The sequence below is a fragment of the Etheostoma cragini genome, chromosome 1, assembly GCF_013103735.1.
Source record: "Etheostoma cragini isolate CJK2018 chromosome 1, CSU_Ecrag_1.0, whole genome shotgun sequence".
Classification (NCBI taxonomy): Eukaryota; Metazoa; Chordata; class Actinopteri; order Perciformes; family Percidae; genus Etheostoma; species Etheostoma cragini.
In genome coordinates this window covers 30,111,229-30,128,556 of record NC_048407.1, presented here as the reverse complement: position 1 = coordinate 30,128,556, position 17,328 = coordinate 30,111,229, and the positions used below count along the sequence as shown (strand labels likewise).

General features: G+C 39.5%; 2 long non-coding RNA genes across 2 annotated transcripts in view; one reads left to right on the top strand and one right to left on the bottom strand.

Annotated features, from left to right (window-relative positions):
- Nucleotides 1-3,154, top strand: part of LOC117945729 — a 10,030-nt gene extending 6,876 nt beyond the window's left edge. The window contains exon 3 of the long non-coding RNA XR_004656880.1: nt 2,994-3,154. This is a non-coding gene — a long non-coding RNA (uncharacterized LOC117945729). The remainder of the gene's footprint in view (nt 1-2,993) is intronic.
- A 346-nt stretch (nt 3,155-3,500) lies between these two features.
- On the bottom strand, nt 3,501-15,617 carry LOC117945710. The gene is made up of 5 exons (XR_004656871.1): nt 15,607-15,617; nt 14,791-14,797; nt 12,042-12,046; nt 10,880-10,887; nt 3,501-3,687 (listed from the first exon to the last, which is right to left on the bottom strand). It is a non-coding gene; the product is annotated as an uncharacterized LOC117945710 (long non-coding RNA).
- Nucleotides 15,618-17,328: the final 1,711 nt, after the last annotated feature.

Below are 17,328 nucleotides of genomic sequence, written 5' to 3'. Positions count from 1 at the left end.
AGGAAAGTTAGTCAATATTGTGTGGGAGCGGGAGCTCAGCGAAAACACGTCCTCAGCCAGTCATAGTCACGTGCCCCCCCCGTGTAGCCTTTCTACTGAAGCAGGCTATGTCAGACAGACGGTTCTCTAACAACGTTTTCAAGGGGAAAGAGATCTGACAATCAACACTTTGGTCACAGCAACATGAGACAATTTACAGTTCCCCAACGAGTTTCATCAGTTGATATTTTTCACTTCCGGGAAAGGGAAGTTTGGGGTCCCCTCCTGGAGCTGCTGCCCCCGCGACCCGATACCGGATAAGCGGATGAAGATGGATGGATGGATGACATCCTTGGCTGCCATGATGGCTTTTTTCAGGGACGATTGTCCAAAAGGTTAAAGCACTTTAAATCAGGTCACGTCGTTGAATGTAGTGAGTCCGAGGGTCAGCCTGTGGGTTTGGTAAAGGCCAGCATGAGGAACAAGAACTACAAAGTCTGTTTAATGTGCCTAGTCTACTGTAGCATTCATACTGTATGAGTCATATCAATTATTACAAGATTACTACTGAAATAACGGCTTTTAACTGTACATTCACTATGTAAAAATCACTATGTTTTGGAGGGACTGTTGAGCTCTATGGACTTCACTGTTCTCCATTGAAAACAACGGTATCACATTGTCCAGTTCTTATACTGTCAATAGGTTCAGTCTTTAGCACATTGGTCCCTTACCTCTGCTTCTGCAACCACACACCAGTTTTATAGGATGTTCTTTATCCTGTAGTTTCTTTCAAAAGTAAAGTTTCTTTGTATGTTTACCACTGATGTGACTCAAATGAGCTGCTGTGGCTGTAGAGCTCCAGAAAATACTGCCTCCTCCCACATTCACTGTGCTGTTTGAGTTTGTGTTGCTTGTTTACTAATGTTCTAATTATTAGTTAATTTTTGTTTTCTCAAAAGGGGAACCAGCCCAGTCTACAACTATTTTACCATTTAGTTTCTTTTGTTTATTTTCTTTGGTTGAAGCATTTCTGTGCTTGCATTTACAAGTGGTCTTTTGAGAGATTGTTTAACACAGGTTGCTGTTGGTACCCAATCTATGCTGCCTGCACAATCCGTCCTGCGCACGTGCAATATGTTTGCGCATGCGCAGATGAAGATCCTGTTTTGAGGATTTACGACACTGCATTGATTTAGACTGCTGCAATTACAAACAGAAGCAAGGAACAGATCGTGCAGTGCCGTAAATCCTTGTAAAATAGGATTATCATCTGCGCATGCTAGAACATCTTTCGTGTGCACATGATGGATCATACAGGCACAGATTGGGTACCGAGAGTTCTCTTTCTCCTCTCTCTGTGGGTCCACAGACACAGCACATCTTGCATGACATGCCATAGCGAATTATGTAGAAAAAAGTGTGTAGGCCTAGTGCATTTCCTGCCATGTCATTTTCTAATTTATTATTTTACTAATCTATCCCGCTGTTTTAATTTGGATTCTTTTAAATTACTGTGAAATAAAACCAAACCTATTTTGTAAAATAAATGTCCCCTGTTAACTGTCACTGTTTGGGGAAAATCAATGTTGGTCACACAACACACTAAATAACATATTAAGGATCTAAAGGGTTCCTCCTGCCCCTCAACAGGAGGTGGCCTTGTTGAGTCTGAAGGTTTTCCGGGCTCCAGAACTACATCTACTTTTAGTGTAATTCTATTCACATGATTATTTTAAAGGCCAAGTACATGAAATTTAAATTAGGAAATTGGCCAAATGTGACCTCAATTATAATTTTTCTGTCTGCCTACTTTTACAGGTCATGAAATACAGAGGGTTCACTCTCAGTTCACGCTCTCTCTCTCATAATATATTTCACCGTGAAGCTGGATTGTGAAATTGAACTGGAGACATGCAGCAGAGATAAGATATTCCTCTGTCTCTTTTTGCACAGAGAGGCAAAGTAGAAGCCCAACTTTATTTTTCATAGCGGGAGACGGGAGTACTCATTTCATGAAAAGGAACACATTTATAGATTACACATCCGCTAAAATGTGTGGGTAATGTTGTGTATGTCTGCGCTGCTTGCCAATCACTCTCACAGTTTAAAACACTTTACATTTTTAATTTTTTTTAACACTTTGACAGATTCGTCTTAATTTTTTTACATAATCTGATAAATATTCACTCTTGGGATCCAGTTGAGTCAAACTGCCGTGGCGCGGCACTTTGAAATTAGATTGCGGGGGTGTAAGATCTGTCACTTTATTACCTGGAGATAGTGTAAAACGTATGCAGATCTGTGTTAAAGCAACAAGGCTGACTGACTTTGACTTAAGCTCAGAACCACAAGCTTACCTTCTAATCTCTGTACTGTTCCTGCATCATTAAAATCAGCAGTGATCGTGTCTGTAACAAAGAAGTGTATTATTAGCATTTTTAATGACAACAGGTCTGCTGCACTGACCTCATCTGCAATTAAGGTATATTACCAACTATAGTAGGTTATGCTAGACCTCCACTAATTATACATAGAAGCAATACTGTTGTTAAAGACCTGCTGGCAGATTTCCGATTCTCTGACATGAATGCTCGCATTACATTGTGGGATTTTGGCTTTGAATGCGCCCAGCTGTGGCCCGTATTGTAGTGTTCTGTCTCACAGCATAGTCTTATTTTTCACTGGTAACAAGATAGAAATATTATTAAAATTAAGAAATTAATACCATGATAACACCTAAATAAATGTTGATAAATCTAGTGTTATAGTATAAAATATCAAACAACAAAGCAATCCAGCTTCCCTGGCAATAAGACCAAAACAATGACATTAAAAGAAATACATCAAACCATCATAAGACCTCGTATTGATTAAAACCGCAGTTACAAGACTAAAAATACCAATACTTGCAAAGTTGTATACAGCTTCTCTGCTGCAGCCCGACTGGAGGAAAGAATGGTGCTGTAAACACAAAAGATGCTTTCCATTGAAATGCATTAGTTTAAAAACAGGGATGCACCGAATCCAGGATTCAGTTTCAGATCTGGTCAAAAATTTGACTTTTTGACAGGGTTTGGTTTCTGCCAAACTTTAGAGTTACTTCCACCGAACCCAACCCTACGCTTGTGCTACTCTGGTCAATGTAATTGGGCCGCAGTTGATTCCGGGAAGTTGTTTACGTCCACTTCATCTCACAGAATTCTGTGAAATTAACAATGCCCCTTAACTCAAAATTTGTGGCAGTTTCACGCATTGCCAAAAATTCCATGATGGGCCGACGGAAGAATTCCATGAAACAAATACGGCCCCTTAAGTTAAGGAGAAGGTTGTAAGTAAGCTTAAAGTTTTGTGACACGCAGGAAGAACGGTACGGCTGGGTTTAGCAAAAGAAGAAAGCGACTTTAGGAAACATTACGGGACACTATCCCCAATCTTTCGGGGGGAAGTCCTGTGTTTGACCTGTCCACCACTCCAACCAAACGTACTGTTTTGGCAGTACTGTTGGTCCAAAGAAGGCGATTTGAGTTGAGCTACATGTTCAATTGGTCTCGAGGTGGCAAGGCCCCTAAACAATACACGACTTTGCCACTGTTAAAACATTTGCGTATGAAACATCCGCAAGAACACGAGTTGTGCATGAAGAAATCTACAGACAGCTGCCAAAATGCAGCAACTTCAGGTACAGCAAAGGAAGGACAGTCACAGCTAAAAACGTGTGTTGACCAGACGACCTTTACCAGCTTTGCTAGCACTACAGGTGTTCGGTTTCAGCAGAATCTTAACTGGTGGATTCAGTATTTGTCCGAACCCCAAAATCTGGATTCGGTGCATCCCTGTTTAAAAAAATGTGTTGACCGTCATGAAAAAAATGTGTCTATGAAACTTGTCTATGTGCACAAATCAATTGATTAAATTACGAACTGCCATGAGACTGAGCGGTTTCAAAATATAAAATAAATTTAGTTTACAGTAAATGTGCAACAACAGTATTTTTTATTTAAATGCTGCCATTCAATATGCGCAATTTTAATATTTATACTGCTGTCAAACTCCTTTTTCATTGTCATATTTTAATGTTAAAGCATCACTCTGTTGCATGTTATTTTTTTATCTTTTGTTTTTAGAGCAGTGATTATGAGCCAGTGGAAGGACATTTCCTTTCTATGTGAACGCTGTACGTACAGTTTAATGACACTAAAAGCTTTTTATCTATTTACACATATTTGATGGGGAAATGAAAGAAGAAGGTCTCAATGATGTACACAATGACGTGGAAAAGACAAAAACACCTCCACAATACCGTATATACACTGTATGGCAAAAGACTCCTGTCTCCATACATTTGTACATTTCTGAGACGGGTTTGGGCATACAATGCTATTTTAGACAATAACATGCCTCCATAATTGTGGCAACAGAATTGGGAAGGTAACTTACTATTTAAAACAAGAACCCACGCACAAAGCCAGATCCATAAAGAAATAGTTCTCAGGTGTGAAAGTATTAATGGGCCTGCACAGAGCACTGAACTCAACCCCGTCCCAACAACTTTGGGATGAACTAACTGCAGCTGTGAGCCAGGCCTTATCACCTTATCTGTGTTGGACTTCACTGATGCTCTTCTGGCTGGATGAAAGCAAATCCTGCAGCCAGGTTTAAAAAAAAAAACTTGTGGAATGCATTTTCGGAAGAGAACATGCTGTTAAAGCGGCAATAAACTTTTACAACCAAGTCCACGGCTTTTGAAATAAATGACTGGGTGCAATTTCCAGACATCCGCACAATTCAGGCAAGGAAGTGTTCTGTCAATGGCAAAACAATGGTAAACCTTTCCTCAAATGATAAAACACTTTGGCTCTGTGTAATGTGTTACGATTGCATATTTTGTCTGAACATAGTAGTTAAATTCCTAGCAACTATTTATGTGGTAATACATTACTGAGTGTTGAATCTGAGGGAAAACTATGTAATTCTAGCCAACCCTTATCTTACTCAGTACGCTCCAAATCTTCTTTGAAGGCCTGGCAGAGCCCAGTGAGCTTCTTATTGACAGTCAGGGCAGCTGCGTCTGACCGTCTGAGCACATCTCACCGGCAAGCTCAGCAATGCACAGATGGCATCAAATACACTGCTTAAAGTGATCACTCACTTTAATATTGCAGCTGCATGGCCACGGAAAGGCAGCGGCTCTTCTTTCTTTCTATCTTTCTCTGGACTCTACAGTTCCCCATATCACCCAACAGACTTACAAAAACCTGCTCTGAATTCTATACTAAGGGCAAAGAGCAGGGACACTCCACTGTCACCTACAAAGTGAACCAAGGAGAGTAGACTTTAGGCAATTTTGTACTTTATCAGACCACTATATGGTCAGCAGAAATAACAATGTACCAACCAAGAGCTGTCATGCCCCTTTTAGGGTCTCACAATGGCTGTTTTCAAAGAAAAATCCCCCAAACACAGCAATTATTCCATCTTTTATTCTGCAATCTTGGGAGGTTTCTGCTAGCATGGTGAAAAAAATAATGACATCCTCGTCCCTCCAACCTGTAGAAAAATGGATATATTATCTCAAAGTATAAAACTATTTTACTTTTGTCCTCACATCACTCTTTTTGTTAAGGGAAAAATGTAGTGTGCACTTTCTTATAACGAGAGAGGTATAGCTGTCCTATGAAGGTGTGATATCAGCACGATTGGTTACTCTGAGATAATCCTCACTATGAAGTGATGATTCATCTGGATGTGGGGGCTTATAGAGGAGAGAGAAGGCTGGCGTTTCCCCACAGGATTTAGAACAAGATGTAAGAAGAGAAGCCAAACACACTGGCAATTTGACTTCACAGCTTTCTAATCACTCACTGTCTGCACCTGCAAACTCCAAATGAAAGAAAGCAATTGAACCAACAGATGAATCTAAAATAAAGTCCTTTGCAAAAGAACCGTTTCACACTCGTACACCCGGGGTATTATTAACATTCTATCTAGAATGAAATTCACATTGAGCTTCATTTATGTTCCTGTTGCCATGTGTCAGCAACAGTAAAAATGTCCACCTATGATACCTGGTCAATTTGTCTGAAAAATACATTGAGTGAATTTTGGCTGAATGGTTTCTTCTTGCCTGATAAATTAACACTGATGCCATGACAGTGACCTTCTTGACTTTCCTAATCCAGGAAAATCTGTTTCAATTACCCTGTGACTTTTCTTAAATTGGTTCACTATTATCCAATCTAGTTTAAAAGCTCGGCAATAATGGACAAAAGAGTAGCAAGAATAAGTAATCTCCCTGAACCCACAAGTCTGATCATCCATGTTATCTGGCTGTGATTATTATAATTAATGCATCATGTTTTAGGCCTAATTCTAAAAAAAGTTAAAGCTGCTCTCATCAATATTTTGCCATTTGCCTGCATTAGCGTCTTTTAGCTCAGCTTCGATTTTCTCTCACTCTACAAATTATGCAACATTTCCAGCAGCAGGCAGCTGTTTTTTAGCCAACAAAACCCAAAGGCCTAATTTAGACTTCCTGCCCAGCAGCAAACAGCAGAAAGACAAAGTTAACAAGTAGCTGGAGAACAAAGTGGAGCATGTAGAGCAAATACAGAGTCACAAATTTCCATGTCAACTTAGGCAACAAATATTGTGTCTGTGTGTCACACAGACCTTCCTCAGGTGAATCTGTGAGACTGAAACGTTGTGAAATAAAGTATTTGCAAGGCGCAATAGACAGTGCATGGACTTCTTTAACAAATATTGCTAGTATGCTTTGCCTTTTTTGACACACCTGTCCCAGAAAAGGTGTGCAACAGCACTTTTGAATCAATGCAAATTTATTAAAAAAAGAAGAAAAAAGTTTAGAGACAAAAACCTTAGCATCACAAGCCTTGATCAGTAGTCTGTTGTTTACATGAATTTATTTGCCAAGTTATTGAATCTGTTATTTTTGTGTAGTTTATCTGGCCTGGCAGTTGTCTGTTACAGCCGAGAGATAAAGTGGAGTTTTAATTATAGCTCAGGATATGAAAGTAGATTAAAACATCTATTCATTTTAATTTACACTTTAGGCTGATGTAATAATAGTCTGAGTCTCTACTAATTGATGGCTGTATCGTGCACCCACAAAGTTTGACTTCCCTATTTTCCCTCAATTCTTTTTACATTGGGCTCAAAGTGAAAACATTTATCAGTGTCAGCACTACGAACCTAATTAGAGGAGGGCAGTCAGTATGCTATCAATTAATGAAATTTAAAGCCAATATTGCTGTCCTAAACTGTTGTTCTTCATCCTAACTCGTCCCTTTAAGCCTTTCCTTGCCAGCCACCGTCCGTCGTCCAAAACAAAAACTATGGGTGTTTGATATATCTTTACATGATGACATAATTGAAGTGTCTGAATAGAATATTGGGAAGTCTTTTGTGCCATTACATCATAATTTCTTTGGGCTATCCTAAAGTTACTTCTTTTGATTAAGCTAAAAATGCAGAGCATTTTCTGTTATTTAAAATTATCTCAGACAAATCTACTCAGTTAATGAAATTCCGAAATTACATCAGTTCTCTCATTAATTTGAAGCATCTTTCTTTCTTTCTTTCTTTAGCTCTTTTGACACTTGTTTGAGGCTTTTTTCCCAATATTTTGGGAACACTCTTTTTAGTACTTTTGACTCTCACTAATCCAAGTGCTGGTCAATTATTTCATGAATGGTTCCATGTGATATTGAACAAAAATGTGTGCACACCAAAACGTATGGTATCCAACAAATTTAGGAGAAGGCCGGCTGGTCACATGATGCCGGGTGGTCATGTGACGTCATCTGGCTACCAGCTCCATGATGCTGAGCAGCAGTTTGCAGCAGTCATCAGCGGTAGTTGATTGTACAGTTACCTGAAAATGGGTGCGCCCGGTGCAGAGCACTACAAGCTGCTGGTCGTTTAGGTGGACATAACAGTTAAATTTAGTCCTCAAAATATGAGCGTTTTGACGCAACAAAAGTTGAGATCAGGCAAAAGGACTAGATGTTGTGATCTGGACACGCCCAAGGAACACGTATTTCCTGGGTGAAAGGCTTTAGTTTCCCCCGGGAAGCTAATTCTACTTTCTGGCTTGAAAGTTCTGTATGTTAACGCCCAACCATCCAACCATCCACCCCAACCTCCTCCCCTCTTATACAGCGGCCGTCAATGTAGTGAATACAGCAAAAGAAACGTGGAATGCTTCCGAATCAACTCTTAACTTTTTGTAGCTTTTTGAACGAATGGTTCCTGACAACAGGCTGATAATTTACAATTATGGTGTTGTGAATGGCTCTCTACAATAGTAGATAAAGGTCCCATAATGCATTTCAAAATGTAAATAAGCAGAAATCGAACAGGGAAATGCTTTTTCCAACTGTCATTCAACTAATACTACATAGATATTTCTAGAGTGTGTCTCCCTCCCTGCATGCTGTCCTGGTGTGTCAGGATAAAGGGGTGATCAAGTGCAGTGATTAGGGAACCAGGAGAAAAAGAGGAAGTTAACGGAGGACATCTGTAATGGTTAGAGAAGATCAGCCATTCCTACTACCTTCCCTTGATTAACCTTTCATTCCCTTCAGGAATCATAAATGCCCCCCCACAAATGGTTCAGCCGAGTCCAACAGTGCTGCTGACTGACTGGACTTTACAGAATATTTTTCTAGGTCTAAAAGTTTTAAAAAATAAAAAATCCAGTCATTTAAGTTTTTAGTTTCTCATCGCAATTGATCTTCTGAGATACAGATGGAGGGGGGACAGATTACCTAAGGAACATATCAAATGCTGAGGCATTATGCTCAGGGCTCACCGAATCAGTCAACTGCAATCTTCCAGCCGGATTTGTCAAAATGTGGTGTAATTTTCTTTAAATGCAGAACAGTGTGATTTGTAATATTGCGAGAAAAAAATCTGCTTTCTTATCTCCCAATTCCCCTGTTCTTCCTCCATTTCTTTATCCCTCTCCCCACCTCTTCTCTGGCCTGGTCACACATCGCCGCTGAGGCTGATAATAAGCGGCAGTCACACCATACGTCTGCTCTCCATCTAGATTCAGACGCCACAGTTGAAGAAGGATGACTAGAAGGAGGAGAGGAGGGCGTGTTAAGAGGGGCAGAGGAAATTTAGGTCATGCTTGAAGCCATAATGATGGTGTAATGCACCAGCACAATCTCTGGTGCAGCGCTGAATAAATCATAGATGCAACACCCTTCACAGATAATAAGTAATGGCTCCTCTCGACGCCCCAAGACAGTGGCCAATATGAATCTGCAACCAACAAGTTAGATAAATGAATCTGACACCTGACATTGAATACCCCAAACCACACTCATACACACATTCTCACCTCTCAAACTCCGGCAAATGACATTTCCCAACTACCTCCGAGGCATTCAAACAAAGATTGATCAGAGCAAAAGGTATCAAGCAAGAGATTATGGGACCAAGTTCCCTGAGTTTCCATTACTGGCCTCCTAATCCTGTTATAAGGATATGCTCTTAATGGGCATGAGCAGTGAGATCGGTGTGAATTGTGTGTGTGAGGGAGAGGTCATCCATCATGGACGGACCTTTGAGGAGGCGAGGGGACGGCAGGGAAGGTTAATGTCAGCCCGGATCTCGCACATCTATTCAGCATCCAAATCTCCAGTGACAACGCTGAGCGGTTTAGCTACTTTCTTCTTTTGCTCTCGTCTGTGATACATATGCCAGGGAAGCACAGGTCAGCCACCCGACACACTGCATAACAATATCATCTCACATGGCCTCACAGTCAGGCTTAAAATTGTCTCGCATTGCCAGACCTGGAAGGTCTGGTTGGTCCACACAGCATTCCAGGATGGTAGAAAAAAGGTGCTCATGTTTGTTGGTCTTTCTTTAAATCAATCACAATCCTCTTGCTAAGCGCTGGACGGAGAAACTGTGCCTCTGCAAAATAGCTTTGGGAAGCACCTTTTTTTTGATGGAATGTATATGTTCAAAAGTTGTTTTAGTCGCAAAACAGAAAACTCTGATTGGACAGATATTCTAGCTAGCTGTCTGGATTTACCCTGCAGAGATCTGAGGAGCAGTTAACCCTAATCCTCAGAAATCCAGAGTTTAGAACGCCAACACAAATAAAGCGGAAGATGTTGGACATCCGGGCCGAAAGTAGGGACATGGTGGAATTTCCGGCGGCACCTCAACAATCAAGGAAATGAGACGTTGCCGACATAGACTGGGCTTTAGATCATCATCTCCCCCAATAACAGTGAAAAATGCTACCATTTTAACATTTGGTACAAGCTAAAAAATATCTCATTGGCTCTTTACACTTGCAAATCCTCACGCATAATAGATGATGATTTGAATGATTTGTAAGTGTTGCTGATCAATGCCACATGTGTTTCAATCAATCACGTTTTTACACTTATTACTGAGATTCCCAGCTTTCTAAACAGTGAGCCATCTGTATATTTGCTTGGATATACATCCCTCCAACAGACTCAGTGTAATTGTTGTGACTGTTTCATACTCCCAGACCTCTGGCCTAATCTTCCAAGCCATTTTAACTACCCACTCTGTGTATAGTCTGGAAATGCTCCATACCTCCAGCAGCAAGAGCGACTCACATACTCTGTATTTGCTGGGGAGGTTTTGTAATGTCAGGCCACCTTAACTAATCACCTGCATATGTCGTGAAAATACCCAAATCTCCAAGGTTCCTGAACTACCCACTGGCCCTGTGAATTTTTTTGGCAAGGTTCCATACTCTCAATGCCTCTAAATCACCCCAGGTTCTGTGTATTTTGTGGGCATGCTCCATAATGGCAATCCAGCTGAACTACTCATTGGCTTTCTATACTTGATGGAAGATCTCATAATGTCAGTCCCCCACTTTAACTTCTCATTGGCGTTGTGTATTTTTCAGGAATACCAAGCTCTCTAAGGCCTTGAAAAAAACATACTTGATACTGTGTATTTTCTGAAGATATTGCAATTAAACTATCCACATGGCATGTTTATTTGCTGGGATTTTCCGGGAACTGAAATATCTACCGGCTCTGTATTTTCTGGACATGCTCTATCTCCCAAGCCATCTCAACAATTTCTGTATTTTGCAGGTCCTCTAAACTCCTGTGTCCCGAGGAGTCAGAAGACAAGTCAGCTGATGTGCAGATATCCCCTTGTTTACACCCACAAGAATGCAGGTACCTTTGTAATGCAGGTCAAGTGGGTAAGCTGATGGGCTGACTGGTACACAGATTTCATACCAAAAGATACATTGTGAAGTTTAAAATTAAAAATTAAAAAGATTAAAATTAGCTCTTATTTTGGTTTGCTGCAAGTTTCCTACATGAGCAGCCTGTTGCATATTTAATCTGACAAGTTCCTGCTCTCTGTCTGGTGGCTTGTGAAAAGAAGGTCATCTCCCCATTCAGGCTTGGATAAGTAGGACTGAGCACTGCAGAGAGAATAATCATCTGTTTTCAACTGCTCCAATACACTTCTGGATGTATTTGGTGGATGTCTCTTTGGACATATTTTTAGAAAACGTTGAACTATTCCAACAACAAACATGTAGCTTCACACGTCCCGACTGCTCTATCACCTGTTTGCCCCCACTGATGCACAGGATAGGCTACGGAGAAGTCATGATGTATTCATGAGCTAGACTTGACTATGAATATCATAAGGGGGAAATTGTTCTTTGACAGATCTTACTACAATAATGCAACTAGCGTGACAGAGATGTGTTGCAATATTTCTTAAAGCATTCTCTCTATCAGAATCGGAATACACACTCAATGCTTTGATTTGCCCAAAGACTTAAGCTTTATGAAAATAAATGGCTTGTCTTCAAACAAGAATCGTGGCATAACAGCCTATTGAACACCAGCCTATTTTAGTTGCATTTTCATGAGGTGAAATAATCCTCGGTAAATCCTTTACCGAGGATGAGATTAGAGATATAATTGTCAATTTAAAAGACTGTTCACCAGGACATGATATGATTGATAGTAAAATATTAAAAGCAATTTACCCTGACATCATTAAACCATTACTTTATAGTTTTAATCTTTCACTGGTTCAAGGAATTGTGCCAGTAGAGTTGAAAATAGCAAAAATTACACCAGTTTATAAAGCAGATGACCCTGCAATTTTTTAACAATTAGACCAAATAGACCAATTTCTGTGTTACCAGCCCTGTCCAAGGTTTTAGAAAAACTTGTTTACACAAGATTAATCCAACATCTGGACAAAAATAATATTTTATATGCTCACCAGTATGGTTTTAGGAAACAACACTCTACTTGCATGGCACTTGTCCATTTTTTGACTGAAATATATAAAGCAAAAGATAGGAAAGAAAATTCTGTGGGTATTTTTCTGGATCTTTCAAAAGCATTTGATACCGTTAATCATTTAATTCTATTAAAAAAACTCTCACATTATGGTATATGTAACAAGTCATTACTCTGGTTCACCAGTTATCTTTCAGACCGGTCTCAAACTGTCAGCTATATTGGGACAGCTTCCCCCCCCCCCTTTCCCTTCAGTGTGGCTTACCACAGGGTTCCATCTTGGGTCCCTTGTTATTTTTATTATATGTTACTGACCTTCCTAATGCCTCAGATAAACTTTCAAAAATTTGCAGATGATACAAGTGTGTTTTACTCTCATAAAAGCCCTAAAATTTTAATAAAAGTAGTTAATGAAGAACTGGACAAGTTATCTACTTGGTTCAAGTCTAACAAATTGTCTCTCAATATAAAAAAAACAAGTTATATGTTTTTCGGTATTAAAAAAAAGATACAATTAAATCTTCAATGAAAATTCAAATTGATGAATGAATAAAAATATTAAAACTGCTCTTTTCCTTGGCATTATATTAGATGACTCTTTATCCTGGAAACCTCACATTAGTGCCACAAGTACAAAATTAGCTAAAGTGGTCGGTGTACTAGGAAAAACTCGGCACTTGATTAACAGACAAGTTGCGATTATGTTGTATTACTCAATGTTGTATCCTTATATCAATTATTGCAATGTTGCTTGGGCTAGTACCCACCCAACTAAACTGGAATCTATCTTCCGACTTCAGAAGCGAGCCTTAAGAATAATATTTTGTGTAAATCGTAGGCACCCCTCTGAATCACTGTTTTCTCATGCAAGTATTCTTACTGTATATCAAGTGAATCAACTCCAAATTGCTTTATTTGTTTAAAGCTCTATAAAAAAGTTATTTCCCCAGCACCTTTGTAATATTTTTATTTTTAATAATGAATTTCATCAGTATCCAACTTGTAGTAGTTGTCTTATTAGGCCTCCCTACTCTCGCACGACTCAAACCCAGTTTAGTGTGTTGTATAGAGGGTCAAAGATATGGATACAGTCGCCCCACTTCACTCACTGAGCTTTCTAAAGAACTTTTTAAACCGAGAGTCAAATTGTTGCTCCTACGTTCTCTGAATTTTCCATTTGGGTTTATGCTCTAAATCTATTTTTAAGTTGTTTCATACAAATTAAATGTGTTTTGGTTTGTTTGATTTTTTATTTTTATTTTTATTTTTATTTTTATTTTTATTTTTATTTTTATTTTTATTTTTTTTTTTATTTTTTATTTTTTATTGTTTGTTTGGTTTAGTTTAGTTTTTACATAATAACATAAATTGTTTTTTAAATTGTTAAATGATATTGTTTTTATGGTGATCGCCACTTATTAAGCCCCTTGGAGGGTTTTTCGGCAATCATCCGCCACATCTTTTTATGTAATATATAATACTGTCTTAATGTTTTTGTAGTGACAATAAAATAATCAAAAAAAAAAAAAATCTAATAAACAAATGTGTGCCATTCATTTGTGTGCTCCCTTGTGGTTTTTGAAACACCTCCAGTGGCATGACGCTCGAAACGAATGTGAAGCACGTTGCTTTCATTACAGAATGTCAGCCAAAGGCATTAGCTGGTACTAATTGTTATAAACTGTTTTAACAGTTTTCCATTTAACCTTATGACTCATATTCAGATAAACAGCCATCAAAGAAAATGATCCATTCTGCTTTGCAATTACTGTAATGAAGAGGAGGAACTACCAACTTGAGTTGGCCTGGTCAGCTGCTGTACAGAAGGTGTCCAATTGAATGCATCACAGTATTTCCATGTACCTGCATCCTGAGCAAATACAAATAAAGCACACAAATGGGTTTTTTAGCACATGAGTGGAACAGTGAAGAATGTCGCATTAGCTTTTCAATCCATTACTGTCTGTATTTTCTTGGACATTTACATTTATATAGAGAAATGTTGGTGGGTGTGCTCTCTTGTAGGAGCCTCCAAGTGTATTTCAACAACCACTGAGATCTGAAATGGGATACAACGTAAAATTAGGGAGATGTGTGGAGATACGTTCAGTAACAATGACAAGTTTGAAATTGCACTTTTTCAAGTAAAACATTGTGAACATACTTTTCAATCAAGTTCAACAGGTAGGATGCAGGAAAATGCTATATGATGGTTTGGTAATTGTTTTACTCAGGCTTTGTTGCCGAAACCCGTTATTTTGGACAACTGATAGGAAGAATGAGATACATACATGGGCAAGAGATATGGACAGTTTGGACAGTTTCTTCAGACTTAGTCTTGTGTTGCCAGACCTACCTCCACAGCACTGTCAAGGAAGGTCTGGCTAGTCCACACAGCAACCCGGGATGGGAGAAAAAAAACGGGCTTTGAACCAATCACAAGTGCCAGAAGGAGCAACTTTACCTTAAAATAGCCTCTGGAAGGAACTTGTTTTGCTGGAACATGTGTACTTTCAAAGGTGCAACAGAAAACTGAGATTGGACAGATAGTCCAGCTAACGGTCTGGATTTACCCTGAAGAGATCTGAGGAGCAGTTGACACAGTCCTCATAAATCAGCCGGAATTTAAAATCTCTACGCAAAGAAAGAGGAAGTTTGTGGATACAGACTACACTAAAACAGAAAATATGACCAACATGGACTACTATATGTCAAAGCAGCCACAACAATTACACAGGAAAAACATTCAAAGTCAAGCATGAAGGGAGAGCGACAGCTCACGCCTGCGGGCAAGAGATGTGGCAGTTTCTTCAGACTTAATTTTAAAACTAATTTTAGAAGTGTGATTGCTTATTAAGTCAATGAAAATATGTCAGTTGATGCAGATTTGATGTGGATGGGGCAAGTTGAGGTAAGCCCATCCGCGCAAGCTATCCTGAACATGTTTCAATGACCATACCCAGTAATTCTGAAATAAGGTCCTTTAAGGCAGAGTAATATCCAAACAAAGTTTCTGCCCTGGACCTAACTGCAACTAATTATACATCTGCATAGCTCTTCATTAACAGGGGTTATGACTATAAATCACTGACAGCACGCTGCTTCTTACCGTTAACATGTGTTGGTGAAACATGTGACCAGTAGCCAATATCAACATATTCTACCCAGCTCACTGGGGCTCGAGGTTACCTCCCTGATGGGTCATTTTCAGGAGCTGAACAAGTCGACAAGACCTGGTTAGCAGAAAATCTATTTTAGAGGTTGAAATGAAAACCCCTTCCTTTGATCGCCATCTCACATCTGCACAGTAACCATGTACGAGTGTGTTCAGAGCACCGTGAGAGGTGCAGTTCCCTCTGGAACTGCACACTCCCACGACAGCCTCCTCAGGCTTCACAGAGACATATTTATGTCTTTTAAGAGTTGCCCCAATCGCAGTTTCTCTCTCATTCTCAGGTGTCACCTTTTTACTCAGGAAACATCTTTGGGCAGCTCGATGTTCCTTGACTCTCTGGTGAGTTCAGTTAAAAGCAAAGCAAGAGCTGCCTGCGGTCACAAAGTCTAGTTGATCAGCGCTCTATGATCACAGCCCTGAGACACAGTTTTCTGTGGGGACCCCACAGTTTTCTGTGGGGACAGAGTGAAATGAGACGAGAGACAGCAGTAAAAAGCCCTATTTTAAATCCATCGTGGGCAACCATGACTGTTTTCTACTTGTTAAATGTCCATCTACAGTGACCTTAAATGAACATATTCAGCAAGATGAGCAACTCCGCTAGCAGCCAATATAATTAATACAAAGCCAAATTAGAAACATATTGAAATGGCAACACTTACAGAGCCATTTTGGCTACTAAACTGTCAGATTCTTTGGGTCTAAGGACAAAGGTTTCATCATGCTTTGCTTTGATTTCAGCTCATTTCAATGGCACAACCATGACTGAAGGATTCACAAGAGTAGTACATGTGTATAAAAGCTCTTGTGTCAAGTCTTTAGAGAATAATGCCAGTTCATGCTCTACTTTCCTGGTAGACCACATTGAAAATGGGATCGCAAAAGTTTATTTCATTGATATACCATCCTTAAAAGCAGAGGTTTTGCACCAAAGTGCTTCACAAAGACAAACACATACTGTATGCATGGTCTTAAGGTGCATCTCAAAAGCATCAATGGACTCAGCCTGTCTAATGGTCTCTGGCAGGCTACTTTAGAGCCTCTTCAGAAAAAGTCCTGTCCGCGGCCTGTTTCCCCCACAAACAGGGCACTGACTGGGGTCAGTGGGTTCTTGATCCATGGGGTCATGTGCTTTCTATAAAGCTTTGTTTTTAGCTGGGTAGCTTGCTAGCTATCAAACAAACTAGCTCATGATAGTTAGTTCACGGTTCTTCATGGTAATGGACTTATTGACTCGAGAAGCAACTTCCACTTCGAAACTTTTCAGTTCAAAAAAGTACATTTGGTTTTCGGATCTCAACAGTGAGTCATTTTAGCTACTTTTGCTAACTGGAATATACAGCAATTATAAATTAAAAAAAGTTTTTATTTTGAAATTACAATTTTCAGATTGAATTCTCATTACTCTTATTTCCTGGTAAATAGTATACATCTAGGGGTTGAAAAATTAAGACACTGAACTGCCAGCCAGTGTAAGATTATCAAGTGTGCATACAGCAAGTGCATTATGTAAGATGCAGCATCATCGGTTGAAATATAGATAAAGAACATTTTACAGCTCTTAATTGCAAAAGTGTCTTTGCATCTCTCCAAATGATGTGTGGGTTGGAGTTGAACTGTTGCAGACTCGAGAGCACGGTCTCGCTGGGACTCAACATTTATTACCATGGAGTCCAAAGCTGATGCATTAAATTAGAGCGCTTAGCATTATTACTGCAGTTTCATTTATGAATATCGACATAATGTCCCTTCCACGCCTCTGAAACCCACATTCCCACATTCCATCTTGGCTAGAAATGTTAAGTGAAAGCATTTGAGATTCAACAAGTCCCTGCAACAAGCAGGTCAGAAAACACATTCCACCGT